Source organism: Hyla sarda, chromosome 6 (genome assembly GCF_029499605.1).
Source record: "Hyla sarda isolate aHylSar1 chromosome 6, aHylSar1.hap1, whole genome shotgun sequence".
Lineage (NCBI taxonomy): Eukaryota > Metazoa > Chordata > Amphibia > Anura > Hylidae > Hyla > Hyla sarda.
In genome coordinates, this window is record NC_079194.1 from 133,997,234 (window position 1) to 134,015,154 (window position 17,921).

The 17,921-nt window shown below is 45.9% G+C and overlaps 1 protein-coding gene across 2 annotated transcripts in view; it reads right to left on the reverse strand.

The window, feature by feature from the left end:
• Positions 1–17,921, reverse strand: part of LOC130276132 (fibulin-2-like) — a 162,804-nt gene that overhangs the window by 58,891 nt on the left and 85,992 nt on the right. The window lies entirely within an intron of this gene.

The window sequence follows — 17,921 nt, forward strand, 5'->3', positions numbered from 1 at the left end:
ACTGTAGCCCCCAACTGGTGAAAGTCGTCAGTGCTACCCATGGAGGTTAAATTGTCACTGTCAAAAACATTGGATATGTGGTACATCTTGGCAAAACATTAACCTTTCTAATATACTTCATACTTTTTATTTTATCTTCTTTCTATAGAAATCACGGCTTATGAAAAAAGATCACTAGGGGTCCCCATATCACAATCCCCCAGAATATAATCCTGTCTGGCTGCAGCCTCATCTTTGTCCTAGATGTAGCACAGGCAGGGACAAGGTCTAGGAAAGTGGTCTCGAACCTGCGGACCTCAAGATGTTGAAAAACTACAACTCCCAGCATGCCCGGACAGCCGTTGGCTGTCCGGGCATGCTGGGAGTTGTAGTTTTGCAACATCTGGAGGTTCGCAGGTTGAAGACCACTGGTCTAGGATGTGAGGGCAGGACTAGCACTCTGTGCTCACTCCTGTCCTGATCAGACTGCAGCATGAAAAAAGAGAGGAAGGGGTTACAGAACAGCTTGCAGTGATTTGATGAAGAGACCCAGCCCAGCAGACTCAGGAAAGAAGTGAATGCATGGTGAGTGAGAGAGGGCTCAGTGCTTGTCTCAGACATGCCCCTCCTTGAGCAGTGGATGCCAGAATGAGTGAGCATCAGGACCGAGGGATTTGTGAGCCAAATACAGAAGCTAGCCATATGAAAATAATCTGCATGATTTAGTGTGTAATATATATTTTTTCTGTGATATGACAGGTACACTTTAAAGGGGTACTCCGGTGGAAAACCTTTTTTTTATTTATTTATTAATTTTTTTAATGAACTGGTACCAGAAAGTTGAACAGATTTATAAATTACAAGAATACAATGTGTGTGCAGCTCACAAACCACAATCCGAGGATATATTTGGTTATATGCCGAAACCCAACGGCCGAGAATAAAATATAGAAAAAGAAATGTATAACCAAAAGGTACATAATGATATTCAATAGGTTTGCTTTAATTAGCAATTTTATTAAATATATAAAATCAATGTAATAAATTGCACTATTTAGTACTCTGGCACAGATGTAATAAAAAGGGGGTGAAAAAACCACTGGGCCCTAGTGGTAATAATCACCTATAAAAATAACAAAAAATATCAAAAAATATGTATATAAAATAAATAAAAATATATATAAAATGTTCCGTAATCTGGCAACTTTATATATAAGTATAGTTTGCTGAATAGTCCCGGTCTATAAGAGTTATTGAAAGTCCACTTAGGCTGGGTTCACACCACATTTCGTTAAATACGGTTCCCGTATACGGCTGGGAGGAGGGGGGCGGGGCTTAACCACGGCGCCCGGACTCAGCCGTATTCGGCAACCGTATTTAATGCATGTCTATGAGCCGACTGGAGTGAACCGCAGCCTCCGGTCGGCTTCATTTTTGCCTGCGATCGGGAAACCGCGTTCACTCCAGTTGGCTCATAGACATGCATTAAATACGGTTCCTGAATACGGCTGAGTGCAGGCGCCGCGATTAAGCCCCGCCCCCCTCCTCCCAGCCGTATATGGGAACCGTAGTTAACAAAACGTGGTGTGAACCCAGCCTTATATGTAAATGTTACTAGAGTCTTTGCAATAAATGTTGTAGCAAATGATGTAACACAAGTATTGTAACTTGTGTCTTTCTCTAAGTATTATAGTCTCTTTGTTAAGCCCTATAGAACACTGCTGATAATATTGTATCTCACCCGCTCCTGTGGGACTCTGTATGTGATATCCTCTCCGTTCACCACGTACCGACGGCGTTGGCAAGGCTGTTGTTCCTGCAGGGATGGAATTTTGTGGGTATGCGCTTGGCACAGCGCCTCTTGCTACCTCCGCACTGATGTAGATATGGTGCGGGTAACGCTCTCACTGCTGCAGAGATGGACTTTTGCAGATATGCGCTTGGCACAGCGCCTCTTTTGACCTCCGCACTGGTGTTATTAGTGTTAACCCCTTACCACACCATCCAGCGTTGCCCGCACTCTAATAACACCAGTGCCACAAGAGGTCACAAGAGGCGCTGTGCCAAGCGCATACCCGCAAAATTCCATCCCTGCAGGAACAACAGCCTTGCCAACGCCGTCGGTACGTGGTGAACGGAGAGGATATCACATACAGAGTCCCACAGGAGCGGGTGAGATACAATATTACCAGCAGTGTTCTATAGGGCTTAACAAAGAGACTATAATACTTAGAGAAAGACACAAGTTACAATACTTATGTTACATCATTTGCTACAACATTTATTGCAAAGACTCTAGTAACATTTACATATAAGAGGACTTTCAATAACTCTTATAGACCGGGACTATTCAGCAAACTATACTTATATATAAAGTAGCCAGATTACGGAACATTTTATATATATTTTTATTTATTTTATATACATATTTTTTGATATTTTTTGTTATTTTTATAGGTGATTATTACCACTAGGTTCAAGTGGTTTTTTCACCCCCCTTTTATTACATATGTGCCAGAGTACTAAATTTATTACATTGATTTTATATATTTAATAAAATTGTTAATTAAAGCAAACCTATTTTATTTGAATATCATTATGTACCTTTTGGGGTAAAATCCTTGAGGACTGGTTATACATTTCTTTTTCCATATTTATAAATTACTTCTATTAAAAAATCTTAATCCTTTTAGTACTTTTTAGCAGCTGTATGCTACAGAGGAAATTCTATACTTTTTGAATTTCTTTTTTGCGGAATCTGTAGGCGCTATATAATCTGTAGGCGGGATCTGTAGGCACTATATAAATAAATAAATAAATTTGTGTTGTCCACAGTGCTCTCTGCTGACACCTCTGTCAGTGTCAGGAACTGTCCAGAGCAGAATAGGTTTGCTATGGGGATTTTCTCCTGCTCTGGACAGTTCCTGATACGGGCATCAGGTGTCAGCATCAAGTATTGTGGACAACACAAAAAAGATTTTCCTCTGTAGCAAACAGCTGCTAAAAAGTACTGAAAGGATTAAGAATTTTTAATAGAATTAATTTACAAATCTGTTTAACTTTCTGGCACCAGTTCTTTGAAAGAAAAAAAAAAAAGTTTTCCACCGGAGTATCCCTTTAAGAACACCCTACTTGTAATCCTTGTCAAAGCCTGATGTAGCATAAAATCTATATCTTGTCAGACTCAGTTCCTTTCTTTGTCCCCTCCATGCTTTACACTGAAGAGCTGCTTGCTGTTTTCCATTACACCAAAGGCAGAATGATAATAAACCACAGGCAACTAAATATGACACTTTGCGACAGCACTGAGCACAATATAATTGGCTCTTATTGCTGCCATTTAAGAAAGTTCACCAATTTCCATGTCCCACCTAGTGTGCCCCCTGGCAGTGACAGCTGCACTCAACAACTCAGTGGCCGCTCTATTTATTTACTCTGTAAGGAGTTTAGGACACAAGATACTTGGAATAAATCCGATTTTCTGAAATAAAGTAGAAAATAATATTTTATTATTTCACTACAACCTGCTCCATATGTAAGCACAGGGCTCTAGTATAGGGTTGAGTCGCCAGCTGTGCCAAAATAGGCACTAAAATGTGAGTAATGAAGCCGGGAAAGAATGAGTCAGAAACGGGAGAAGCAGAAAATACGTCTGTGATTCTTATTAGGACAAGGAATTGGCTGTGGCTTGGGGTGTGATGTAAGGAGGACCCAGGTATTCTGTAACCCCCCCTCCCCCCAATCCACCCATTCTGCTTGGTACAGACCTTGGCTATGAGAAAAAAAAGAAAAGACGGCACTTTTAATGTGTATTTTACTTTAAATACCCTTCAAGTGCAATATCTAATACAGTGGGGATGAAAAGTTTGGGCACCCCAGGTAAAAATTGGTATTAATGTGCATAAAGAAGCCAAGGAAAGATGGAAAAATCTCCAAAAGGCATCAAATTACAGATTAGACATTCTTATAATATGTCAACAAAAGTTAGATTTTATTTCCATCATTTACACTTTCAAAATAACAGAAAACAAAAAATGGCATCTGCAAAAGTTTTGGGCACCCTCCAGAGTTAATATCTTGTACTTCCCCCTTTGGCAGGTATCACAGCTTGTAAACGCTTATTGTAGCCAGCCAAGAGTCTTTCAATTCTTGTTTGAGGTATCTTTTCCCATTCCTCCTTACAAAAGTCTTCCAGTTCTTTGAGATTTCTGGGCTTTCTGTCACGTACTGCTCTTTTTAAGGTCTATCCATAGATTTTCAATTATGTTGAGGTCAGGAGATTGTGAAGACCATGACAAAACCTTCAGTTTACGCCTCTTTATGAAATCCCCCGTGGATTTCGAGGTGTGTTTAGGATCATTATCCATTTGTAGAAGCCATCCTTTCTTTAACTTTAGCTTTTTCACAGATGGCATCAAGTTAGCATCCAAAACTTGCTGAAATTTTATTGAGTCCATTTTTCCTTCTACTCATTAAATGTTCCCTGTGCTACTGGCTGCAATACAACCCCAAAGCATGATTGATCCACCCCCATGCTGGACAGAGGTTCTTTTCATTAAATTCTGTTCCCCTTCTTCTCCAAACGTACCTTTGCTCATTCCGGCCAAAAAGTTCAATTTTAACCTCATTGGTCCACAGAACTTGTTTCCAAAATGCATCAGGCTTGTCTATATGTTAATTGTGAAGGCCATGACAAAACCTTCAGTTTACGCCTCTTTATGAAATCCCCCGTGGATTTCGAGGTGTGTTTAGGATCATTATCCATTTGTAGAAGCCATCCTTTCTTTAACTTTAGCTTTTTCACAGATGGCATCAAGTTAGCATCCAAAACTTGCTGAAATTTTATTGAGTCCATTTTTCCTTCTACTCATTAGATGTTCGCTGTGCTACTGGCTGCAATACAACCCCAAAGCATGAATGATCCACCCCCATGCTGGACAGAGGTTCTTTTCATTAAATTCTGTTCCCCTTCTTCTCCAAACGTACCTTTGCTCATTCCGGCCAAAAAGTTCAATTTTAACCTCATTGGTCCACAGAACTTGTTTCCAAAATGCATCAGGCTTGTCTATATGTTAATTTCCAAAGTTCAAACGCTGATTTTTGTGGTGAGGACGAAGAAGAGGTTTTCTTCTGATGACTCTTCCATGAAGACCATATTTGTACAAGTATCTCTTTATAGTGGAATAGTGTACCACAACTCCAGTGTCTGCCAGATCTTTCTAGAGGGATTGTGCAATCAAATGTGAGTTTTGAATTGTTTTTCTCACAATCATGCGAGCTGTTCTGTCTGATATTTTTCTTGGTCTTCCAGATCTTGCTTTAACTTCCAACTGTTCCTGATGACTGCCATTTCTTAATTATATTCCGAACAGAGCATATTGACATCTGAAAATGTTTTGCTATCTTCTTATAGCCTTCTCCAGCTTTGTGAGCGTCAACTATTTTCAGTTTCAGATTTCTAGATAACTTCTTGGTGCTGATTGTTGGGGCAAGGTCAGATGAGTCTGGGCATTTAAAACCTTTGAAATTGACATCACCTGGTCTTCCCAGATGATGATTGAGAACAATCCATGACACTGGCAGGTCTCAGCTTTGCAAAGGGGGAAGTGTATGCTATAAATTCTGCAGGGTGCCCAAACTTTTGTCGACACCATTTTTTTGTTTTCTGTTGTTTTGAAAGTGTAAATGATGGAAATAAAATCTAACTTTTGTTGAAATATTATAAGAATGTATAATCTGTAATTTGATGCCTTTTGGAGATTTTTCCATCTTTCCTTGGCTTCTTTATGCACATTAATACAAATTTTTACCTGGGGTGCCCAAACTTTTGATCCCCACTGTATACACAAGGTACAGAGATGAATGAAGGGCTACCCACCCTGATGTAATGTAGGAACTGGATTCATGCCCATCGTATTCAGGTCCCTAATTATTGCGTTCCCTGTATTTCTCTTTGTTTTTCCAACTTCTTAGGCTCCATTCCTGTCACGATTCGGCTTACAGGTTGTGGATCCTCTGTGTCAGCGAGGGATTGGCGTGGACCGTGCTGGTGGACCGGTTCTAAGAGGCTACTGGTGTTCACCAGAGCCCGCCGCAAAGCGGGATGGTCTTGCTGCGGCAGTAGCAACCAGGTCGTATCCACTAGCAACGGCTCAACCTCGCTGACTGCTGAGAAGGCGTGGGACAGAAGGACTAGGCAGAGGCAAGGTCAGACGTAGCAGAAGGTCGGGGCAGGCGGCAAGGTTCGTAGTCAAGATGGATAGCAGGAGTTCAGGTAACACAGGCTTTGGACAACACTAAACGCTTTCACTGGCACAAGGCAACAAGATCCGGCAAGGGAGTGCAGGGGAAGTGATGTGATATAGCCAGGGAGCAGGTGGAAGCCAATTAAGCTAATTGGGCCAGGCACCAATCATTGGTGCACTGGCCCTTTAAGCCTCAGAGAGCTGGCGCGCGCGCGCCCTAGAGAGCGGAGCCGCGCGCGCCAGCACATGACAGCAGGGGACCGGGACGGGTAAGTGACTTGGGATGCGATTCGCGAGCGGGCGCGTCCCGCTGTGCGAATCGCATCCCCGACGGCCATGTCAGTGCAGCGCTCCCGGTCAGCGGGACTGACCGGGGCGCTGCAGGGAGAGAGACGCCGTGAGCGCTCCGGGGAGGAGCAGGGACCCGGAGCGCTCGGCGTAACAGTACCCCCCCCCCCTTAGGTCTCCCCCTTTTTTTGTCCGACAACTGCTTTACCTGGGTCGAGGACACCGGGAGTGAATGGAGGGTTTCCTCAAAGGCAGGCAGTACAGCAGGAGTGGGAATGGGGAGGGAGGGCAGAGGGTGAAGCTTGGCACGGGGCAGTGTGTCACCAGGACGGGGGCCATGAGGAGGCACTGAGGCTTGCCTGACGGGACTGGGAGGGGGGGAGAGGCATTTCTTATGGCAAGCAGAGTCCCAGTTCTTGATCTCCCCGGTGGTCCAGTCAATGGTGGGAGAATGAAGCCGGAGCCATGGCAGACCGAGGAGGACCTCAGAGGTACAGTTGGGAAGGACGAAGAATTCAATCATTTCGTGATGGGGTCCAATACACATTAAGAGGGGTTTTGTGCGGTAACGCACGGTGCAATCCAATCTGACTCCGTTGACCGCGGAAATGTAGAGCGGCTTGACGAGACGGGTCACCGGGATGCAGAATTTATTCACCAAAGACTCCAAAATAAAATTCCCAGAGGCACCAGAGTCCAAGCAGGCCACGGCTGAGAGGGAGGAGTTGGCAGAAGGAGAGATCCGCACGGGCACCGTGAGACATGGAGAAGCAGATTTTGAACCAAGAGACGCCACACCCACGTGAGCTGGGTGCGTGCGTGCGTTTCCTAGACGTGGAGGACGAATAGGGCAATCCACCAAGAAATGCTCGGTACTGGCACAGTACAGACAAAGATTTTCTTCCCTACGGCGATTCCTCTCTTCCTGGGTCAGGCGAGACCGATCCACTTGCATGGCCTCCTCGGCGGGAGGCCCAGGCGTAGATTGCAAAGGATACTGTGGGAGAGGTGACCAGAGATCTAAGTCTTTTTCCTGGCGGAGCTCCTGATGTCTCTCAGAAAAACGCATGTCAATGCGTGTGGCCAAATGGATAAGTTATTGCAGGTTGGCAGGAATCTCTCGTGCGGCCAGCACATCCTTGATGCTACTGGATAGGCCTTTTTTAAAGGTCGCGCAGAGAGCCTCGTTATTCCATGATAATTCGGAAGCAAGAGTACGAAATTGGATGGCGTACTCGCCCACTGAAGAATTACCCTGGACCAGGTTCAGCAGGGCAGTCTCGGCAGAAGAAGCTCGGGCTGGTTCCTCGAAGACACTACGGACTTCAGCGAAGAAGGACTGGACTGTGGCTGTGGCAGGATCATTGCGGTCCCAGAGCGGTGTGGCCCAAGGCAAGGCCTTTCCTGAAAGAAGGCTCACTACGAACGCCACCTTAGACCGTTCTGTAGGAAACAAGTCCGACAACATCTCCATATGCAGGGAACATTGAGACAAAAATCCACGGCAGAGTCTAGAGTCCCCATCAAATTTGTCCGGCAGGGACAAGCGGAGGCTAGGAGCGGCCACTCGCTGCGGAGGAGGTGCAGGAGCTGGCGGAGGAGATGGTTGCTGCTGTAGCAGAGGCAGAAGTTGCTGTAACATGGCGGTCAACTGCGACAGCTGCTGTCCTTGTTGGGCAATCTGCTGCGATTGCTGAGCGACCACTGTGGGAAGGTCAGCGAGACTTGGCAGCGGCACCTCAGCGGGATCCATGGCCGGATCTACTGTCACGATTCGGCTTACAGGTTGTGGATCCTCTGTGTCAGCGAGGGATTGGCGTGGACCGTGCTGGTGGACCGGTTCTAAGAGGCTACTGGTGTTCACCAGAGCCCGCCGCAAAGCGGGATGGTCTTGCTGCGGCAGTAGCAACCAGGTCGTATCCACTAGCAACGGCTCAACCTCGCTGACTGCTGAGAAGGCGTGGGACAGAAGGACTAGGCAGAGGCAAGGTCAGACGTAGCAGAAGGTCGGGGCAGGCGGCAAGGTTCGTAGTCAAGATGGATAGCAGGAGTTCAGGTAACACAGGCTTTGGACAACACTAAACGCTTTCACTGGCACAAGGCAACAAGATCCGGCAAGGGGGTGCAGGGGAAGTGATGTGATATAGCCAGGGAGCAGGTGGAAGCCAATTAAGCTAATTGGGCCAGGCACCAATCATTGGTGCACTGGCCCTTTAAGTCTCAGAGAGCTGGCGCGCGCGCGCCCTAGAGAGCGGAGCCGCGCGCGCCAGCACATGACAGCAGGGGACCGGGACGGGTAAGTGACTTGGGATGCGATTCGCGAGCGGGCGCGTCCCGCTGTGCGAATCGCATCCCCGACGGCCATGTCAGTGCAGCGCTCCCGGTCAGCGGGACTGACCGGGGCGCTGCAGGGAGAGAGACGCCGTGAGCGCTCCGGGGAGGAGCAGGGACCCGGAGCGCTCGGCGTAACAATTCCCCTCACGTTTCAGGTCTCCGCCACTGTAATATGCTGGAACACTATCAAAAAGGTATTATGCCTTATACTGTGGCATATCCATAGGATGGCAGTATGTGTAATGTTTGCAAGTGTACTGGCCTATGCATTTGTATTCTGGTTCTGACCTAATAAAAAGTATACAGGCACATAACCAACCCACCATACTTATTAGTAGACAGACTGCATTTGTTTTTTTTAAATCTATGGATACCCTGTGATACGTCATAAGATAGATTTGAAAAAGGATGGTGGAAAATTTAAGAAGAAATCCAGTGGTAGACAACTTATCCCTTATCCGCAGGGGGAACACATGCGATCTCCCTTATGGGGCCTCGGCCCCCTCAATTCATTTCTATGGAAGAGGTGGAGACACAGCGTTCGCGTGAATGGAGGGGCGTGTTTTGACCAGCATCAGTACTGGGTGCGAAACGTTACCTCCAGAAGCAGAGCCGGAACCACGTACGGGAGACCGCATTCTAACACTTATCCCCTATCCTACTACCACTGGATTTCTTCTTTAAAGGCCTGTAGTTATAGTAACACCGGTGGTAAATGGCCAGTGACCCAAAGTCAATGCAAAACTGGTCAATTGCCACAACGTTAGAATTTGGGGCTCTGAAAAACCATATCGAACATGCGAGGAAGTTGTACTTTTGCAACAGCTGGAAGCACACAGGTTGGGAAGTACTGCTCTACACCCTCTTTACTTTTGAAGACCACTGTGGCTCATGTTTGGCAGATCTTCCTCCATCAGCAGGAGGATCCACCTTTACATTTCCATTTGGATATTCAGCGATACCTGCAGAAAAGTTTACAGGAACATTGGACCTGGCACACCGGAAACAACATTCTACCAATATTGCACTGGCCTTCACCATCGCTGGATCTAACACCCCACAACTTTTTTTCGTGGGGCTACAGTGTCCCCCCCCCCCCGCCACAGTATCTGAAAGTCCTGAGATAGCGCATCACTGAAACATCGGAGTCCATATCTGAGGATATGCTGGTACGCCTCTGGGCAGAACCAATGGAAATCACTCTGAACATTTGCAGTGAATAGATAAATCTGGGATAGTGTGTTTTTAATGTTAGGCCGGGTTCTTATCAGCATTGAGCTCCATTCATTAGGTTCGTTCAGAAGACGGGAAATAAAAATACTGCAGGTCCGATTTTCTTCTCCACACAACCCTTGAAAAACAGCGGACACCAGACGGACACCAACATACTCCATTCAAAGTCAATGGGACCCGTTGATGTCTGTTGTGCAACGTATTGTCCAGGTCCATTGTTTGTCACTGGAATGGACTCTGCTACAGAGCTCTGACCCAAATGTGAACTTAGCTTTAATAACTTTGTGTTATGATCTCTTAGTTATGAATACCAAGGCTATAATTTTGCACCACCCTTTTTGAATCAACCTGGTACTAGTTTGTTTTGATATATCATTGCAGTGTGGTATCCCGGTACAGGACCTGGTCCTGTCCCTGTCTAAAGTCCCTTCATTCCTATAGGGCTCTCCTGCAGGGCTTACCCCTGGTCGCCTCATACAACTTATGTTAATATACAATTTAATGTATAGGAAATATATATGTATAGGACCTTTCCTGGGTCACGTGATGTACAGTTGTAATGTATAATTGTTTAAGGACCTTACTGGGTCATGTGATATACCCAGAGTTCACTGGGTTCAGGACTTACAGGTTTGCTGACCAATGAGCTTAGTCCAGCACCTTATTATATAAAGGGCTGTAGCCACTAAATTGACTCTCTTAGTTCCTGCTCTTAGCTCTCTTAGTTCCTGCACTCTCTTCCTGCCGGACTATAAAGCAAGCACAAACATCTCAGCACAAATCTCAATTCAACTAGGCCAAAGCCTGAAAGCACCTGCAGCCACTAAACCATGAGTTACCCAAAAGCTCAATCTGTCAAATCCTGTGTGACTACTACCAGCTAAAATATTATAATTAGTAGCACAGTGGCCTGCATAAAAAGCTTGTTGCTTCAAAGTCCCAGCAAAACCTGTGAGGAACCTGTATCCCGGTTCACTCTTAAGAGACTGTTTTGTACAAAGACTGTTGCATAAAATCTTCAAGTAAATTTCTTCAGTTTATTCATAAAGTCTGCTGTGGACATTCCGTCATTTTCTCTGCCGTTTCTGTGACGGTTGGCGGTAGGATCATTAACAATAAGGAAACCTCCCCCTGGCGTCACGACATCTAAGGGTTAATATCACCAGACCCTGCACTTACATCACTGCAACACCACAGACACCACTCCTGCACACACACTGCAACACACACAACTCTCCTGGTTCACCACAGCAGGCAACTGTATCAGTATGGAGTCTAGGCTGTTTCCTATAGGGTACATTCACAATGGGGAGATTTATCAAAGCCTTTAGTAGATTTTTTTTTGCTTAAATTTGTCGCAATAAAGTCGCAAGTGCGACTACTCTCTTTTTTCTGCGACTTTTTGATTGTGCAGTGTCCTAAGCAAAAAATAAAAATCTTGCTTACCAAAGCAAAAAGTGATTTTTGACTTGCAGTGGTCAGAGATTTATAAAGTGCGAAAGTCGGAAAAAAGTCGCATCGCGTGAAAAAACCTACTAAATTTACTCCAGCTCAGACATAGAGCAGAAAAAGCCACTACCAAAGCAAAAAAAAAAAAGAAAAATTGCTTACATGAAAGAAATTTATCAACAGGCTGAAAGCAGTTGATAAATAAGTCGCACATAAGCAAAAAAATTGTAAGAAAAAAATAACTAAAAAAAGGGATACATAAGCAAACATTGATAAATGTCCCCCAATGAGTTTTTGGGCAGGTATTTTGAGATCAGAATGGGTTTACAGCCTTTACCTGCTGGGAGCATTCTTGTTTACATCTAGAAATTTTGAAGCTGGTGAGGCATAGCAACACAACATTTATTAGTACTCTTTCTTTTATAGTGGGGAAGTGTTTTTTGTTTTTTTCCAACTTTGTAATGCAATAATAGCGGGGTGCGAGTCATTGGACTCGCGAATCCATCATTACTGCGTCGGCTGCTGCCAGGTTCACATATTTTCTGAAGAGTAGGGGTTATTTGTGTTTTACACTGGGGGTGGCGTGAATGAGAAATGATTTTCGGATGGAAGTCATTATCCATGTCATTAGTTGGCAATTTCCACTGAACCTTTTGGATCATTTTTCGGGCTTTTATTGCTCCAGTATGAGAGGAACTTAACAATCGGTACAAAAACAAACACAACACTGCCGATTAGTACTTATTAAAGAACCAGACACCCTCACAGTTCTGACTTTACAGGATACTTTCACATAGGACCAGCATGCTGTACATTTTCAGCGGAAAAGATTTTGGTGCAAATTTGTCGCAGATTTGCTTCTGCATACAATGGTTGGGACTTTGTAAGTGTAAAATTAAAAATTTATCAATGGGGATAGTTAATACGTGCATCGTTTTAGAACGCCACATAGAAATAAATAGCGGTTTGGTGGCTGGTAATGCACCAGACACACAAATATACACCACCTATTGAGGTAGTTTATATTTCTGCAATTTTAGGTGTTGCAAATAGGCGCTAAAGTTGCAGGAGTAGTGTGTACCCCGGCATGCCCCCCCTCCACGCCAGGCCATGCCACTTCCAGCCTCCTTCCCTCCCCTTGTAACAAAATAGTGCATATCCTCAAAAGTCACACAATTTTGATGATATTTACTGTTCAAAATCTGTAAATTTTAGGGATATATGCCCTGGCTCTGTTTTCGCAGCAATATTTGTAACTCTGTGCATTTACTTAGATTTTTACTTTTTTTTTTATAGAAATCAGTGGAGAAAATTAGATTTACAATATGTGTTTATTTCCCACAGTTTGTGGGATTTCTTAATATCTAGCACTGTATATTATGGATTTTCCATCTACTGCCGTAAGTCTGTAGCATGCCCATATTGTGCTGGAGTGTTACAAGAGAAATTTTCCACATATAGATGGGAATGGTTCTGGAGGTTCTCCGGATATGCAGCAGTAGTGAACTTGGGAGCAGGGAGGATTCTGTACCTTTTGTCATCCTATCATCATCAGCCTCTCCTCAGCATGAAATGGATAACAGGCCGGGGGCAGGGGGGTCCCCGGTTGCCGTGTGGGGCGCAGGCGGCGGGGCCTGTATGGGTGACGGGGGCGTGTTAATGCGGTTGGTTCTTTAGATGCGCAGGTTGGTAAGGGGTCGACAGGTGGTGGTGGGGGGTCAGCGTGCTCTCCGGGAGCAGTGCTGGGGGTCTCTCTGATGGCCAGGTTGCTGGGCCCTTGGCGGTTTTGGCGGCCTCGGGGGCTGGGGGGGGGGATGTTGTCAGGGTCCGGACCAGAGGCTGGTGAAGACACTGGAGGTGGATCCCCTGTACCAGAGAGGCGATGACGCAGGCCGTACTGGGGAATCGGTTCTAAGCAGTTACTGGTGTTCACCAGAGCCCGCCGCAAAGCAGGATGGACTTGCTGCGGCAGTAACTACCAGGTCGTGTTCCCCAGTAGCGACTCGACCTCTCTGGCAGCTGAGACTGGCGCGGTACACAAGGACTAGACAGAGGCGAGGTCAGACGTAGCAGAAGGGCAGGGCAGGCAGCGAGGTTCGTAGTCAGGGGCAACAGCAGAAGGTCAAGGTACACAGGCTTGGGACACACTAAATGCTTTCTCAGGGCACAAGGCAACAAGATCCGGCAAGGACAGGAAGGGGAAGTGGGTTTTTATATGTTTTGAACTGATTGGGCCAGGCACCAATTAGTGGTGCACTGGCCCTTTAAATTTCATAGAGCCGGCGCGCGCGCCCTAGAGAGCGGGGCCGCGCGCACCGGGAGGGCAGTGAAGGAGGACGTGGTGGGTGAGAGACACGGGACGCGATCCGAGAGTGGGCATGTCCCGCACCTCGGATCGCGTCCCCTCCGAGGACATGGAAGCAGCGCTCACGGTCCGGACCGGAGCGCTGCATACAGAAGCACGCCGCGAGCGCTCCGGGGAAGCAGCGGGACCCGGAGCGCTCGGCGTGACAGACGTGTGGTTGGCAGATGCTGCGCGAGGGGAAGTGAATGTTTGTTTCGTGGGCCCCTTTGGGGTCGCACCTAAAGGCTGAGGTGCCGGGAAAAAATCTGGAAGGGTGAATATATAGAGATATTCTCTCTCTTGCCCTTGGAAAAGTTTAATCTAGACAGGGTCAAGTCGGATGAGGGGAAGAAGAGGGTGAAAGAGAAGGAGGAGGAGCAGTGGCAGTATCTCTTGATTTTGCGGTCGTTTGCAAACTGGCTGCAGGCTTTTGCCATTTTAGCTAGTGTGGTGGGCGAGAAGGCACTGGAGCACTATTCAGGGCTTTTTTGTTATATGGATTCTATAGGTGAGGCGTATCGCATTTATGGGGGGATGGCGTGGTTGTAGGGTTGCCACCCTGCCGGTATTTTACCGGCACAGCCGGTATTTTCATCTACATTCCGGGCTGTGCCGGTAAGTTTGGATGAAAAATACCGGCTATGCAATGGCCGGTATTTTTCATTCACTGACAGGGGCGGACGGAGCAGCATCCCCAGAAGAGCACTGCTTTCATGACCGGCCGTACAATGCCCAGGTCTGACACCAGCAGCCTGTGACAGGGAGAGCTCCGTGTGATGACAGGAAGAGACTGTACAGTGCTGGGGAGGGGGCGTGCACCTCCTGTCTCCTCTCTCCCCCTCCCCCTCCTTCTCTCTGCCCCGTGCAGTCTTACAACCCTCCATAGGCAGAGCAGGGAGGGGAGAGGCCGTGTATTCTGTCTCCATCTGCTGCGCAGGGCGGGTGAGTGTCTGTGTATCAGTGGCGTTGCTAGGGTTGGTGTCACCCGGTGCGGTAGAAAATGGTGTCACCCCCATACCTCCCCCCCCCCCTCAGTAAGTTTTTAGCCTGTTGTGACAGACACCACTGGTGTAGCGCATTGTGAGAAATTCCAGTATAATAATCAGATATACCAGTTGCCACAGAATGGGAAAGTGTTAAAGAAGTTTTCACCATTGAAATATACAGCTCCCAGAATTACTTAAAGGGGTACTCCACTGGAAAACATTTACTTTTATATCAACTGGTGCCAGAAAGTTAAACAGATTTTTAAATTACTTCTATTTAAAATCTTAATACTTACAGTACTTATAAGCTGGTGTATGCTCCACAGGAAGTTGTGTAGTTCTTTCCAGTCTGACCACAGTGCTATTTGCTGACACCTCTGTCCATGTCAGGAACTGTCCAGAGCAGGATAGGTTTGATATGGGGATTTGCTCCTACTATGGACAGTTCTTGACATGGACAGAGGTGTCAGCACAGAGCACTGTGGTCAGACAGAAAATAAATTAAAAAGGAAAATAACTTCCTGTGAATCGCTTATAAAGCAGCTAATAAGTACTGGAAGGATTAAGATTTTTAAATAGAAGTAATTTACAAATCTGTTTAACTTTGTAGCACCAGCTGATTAAAAAAAAATGTTTTCCAGTAGAGTACCCCTTTGAGCAGTGGTGAGGTTATGCTGGGAGTTGTAGTTTCACTGACCTAACTGTAGAACTGACAAGTGACTACAGCTCTGATGTAGAGAGGAGAATGTACAATGGTATCAGTGACTACAGGTGACGTCTTCTCTATAGTGAGGAGGATACACAATGATATCAGTGACTACAGGTGACGTCTTCTCTATAGTGAGGAGAATACACAATGATTTCAGTGACTACAGGTGACGTCTTCTCTATAGTGAGGAGAATACACAATGATATCAGTGACTACAGGTGACGTCTTCTCTATAGTGTGGAGAATACACAATGATATCAGTGATTACAGGTGACGTCTTCTTTATAGTGAAGAGAATGTACAATGATATCAGTGACTACAGGTGACGTCTTCTCTATAGTGAGGAGAATACACAATGATATCAGTGATTACAGGTGACGTCTTCTTTATAGTGAAGAGAATGTACAATGATATCAGTGACTACAGGTGACGTCTTCTCTATAGTGAGGAGAATACACAATATCAGTGATTACAGGTGACGTCTTCTCTATAGTGAGGCGAATACACAATGATATCAATGACTACAGGTGACGTCTTCTCTATAGTGAGGAGAATGTACAATGATATCAGTGACTACAGGTGACGTCTTCTCTATAGTCTTTCCTTATCTAATTCGGATGGTACATACCGCCAGGACTTGTTCCAGCTAAAACTTCTCTCTGCAGAATGTGATGCCCACACGTCTCCTCACTATGTCAGCGCATTCTCATCCTCTATATGAAAACAATTATTATTATAAACCTGAGAGACACTGTATCTTCTAAATATAATACTACTATACTCTTTGATTATAAACCTTCCATACACTGTACCCTCTGAATATAATACTACCACACACTGTACATTCTGAATACCAACACATACTGTACCCTCTGAATATAAATCTGCCACATACTGTACCCCTGAATATAATACCGCCACACACTGTACCCACTGAATATAATACTACCACATACTGTACCCTCTGAATATAAATCTGCCACATACTGTGCCCTCTGAATATAAATCTGCCACATACTGTACCCTCTGAATATAAATCTGCCACATACTGTACCCTCTGAATATAAATCTGCCACATACTGTACCCCTGAATATAAATCTGCCACATACTGTACCCCTGAATATAAATCTGTCACATACTGTACCCCTGAATATAAATTTGCCACATATTGTACCCCTGAATATAATACCGCCACATCCTGTACCCTCTGAATATAATACTACCACCCACTGCGCCCTCTGAATATAATAATTAGAGATGAGCAAACTACAGTAAATTCAACTCGTCACAAACTTCTCTGCTCGGCAGATGATAACTTTTCCTGCATAAATTAGTTCAGCTTTCAGGTGCTCCCGTGGGCTGGAAAAGGTGGATACAGTCCTAGGAGACTCTTTCCTAGGAATGTATCCACCTTTCCGAGCCCACCGGAGCACCTGAAGGCTGAACTAATTTACGCAGGATAAGTCATCAACTGCCGAGCCGAGAAGTTTGTGACGAATCGAATTTACTGCAAGTTCGCTCATCTCTAATAATACTACCACAAACTGCGCCCTCTGAATATAATACTACCACAAACTGCGCCCTCTGAATATAACGTTGCCATACAGTGCACCCTCTGAATATAATACCACAACCGCAGTAACACCCCTCAACATCCGTTAGCTGATGCTATTACCACGGGAGGGGGGTATTGGTGGTGTTGCTAGTGGATGATGGGGGTGCTACTACTCAGGGGGTGTTGCTGGAGGATGATGAGGGTGCTACTAGCCATCCCCCCTGGCAGTATCATCCCCATCATCCATCGGCAGGATCATCCTCCTGGCAGGAGCACCGCCATCATCCACCATCAGGATCTGCTGATGGAGGTGCTGCTGGGGGGGGGGGGGGGGTGTTGCTGGTGGATGATGAGGGTGCTACTGCCAGGGGGGGGGAGCATTAGGTAGGCAGCAGTTCCCCCACATTAGGTAGGTCGCAGTTTCCCCACATTAGGTAGCATCTATTCCCCACATTAGGCAGCATAGATTCCCCACATTTGGTACCAGTTCCCCCACATTAGGTAGGTACCAGTTACCCTATATTAGGTAGCAATTTCCCCACATTGGGTAGCACAGATTCCCCACATTAGGTAGCACAGATTCCCCACATTAGGTAGCACAGATTGCCCACATAAGGTAGCATACACTCCCCACATAAGGTAGCATACACTCCCCACACTTGGTAGTAGTTTCCCCACATTAGGCCGCAGGTTCCCCACAATAGATTGCTGGTTATACCCCCCCCCCCCCCCCCCCCCCCCACACACACACACAAAAAAAACACATACAACACAGAGAGACTCACACACAAATACACA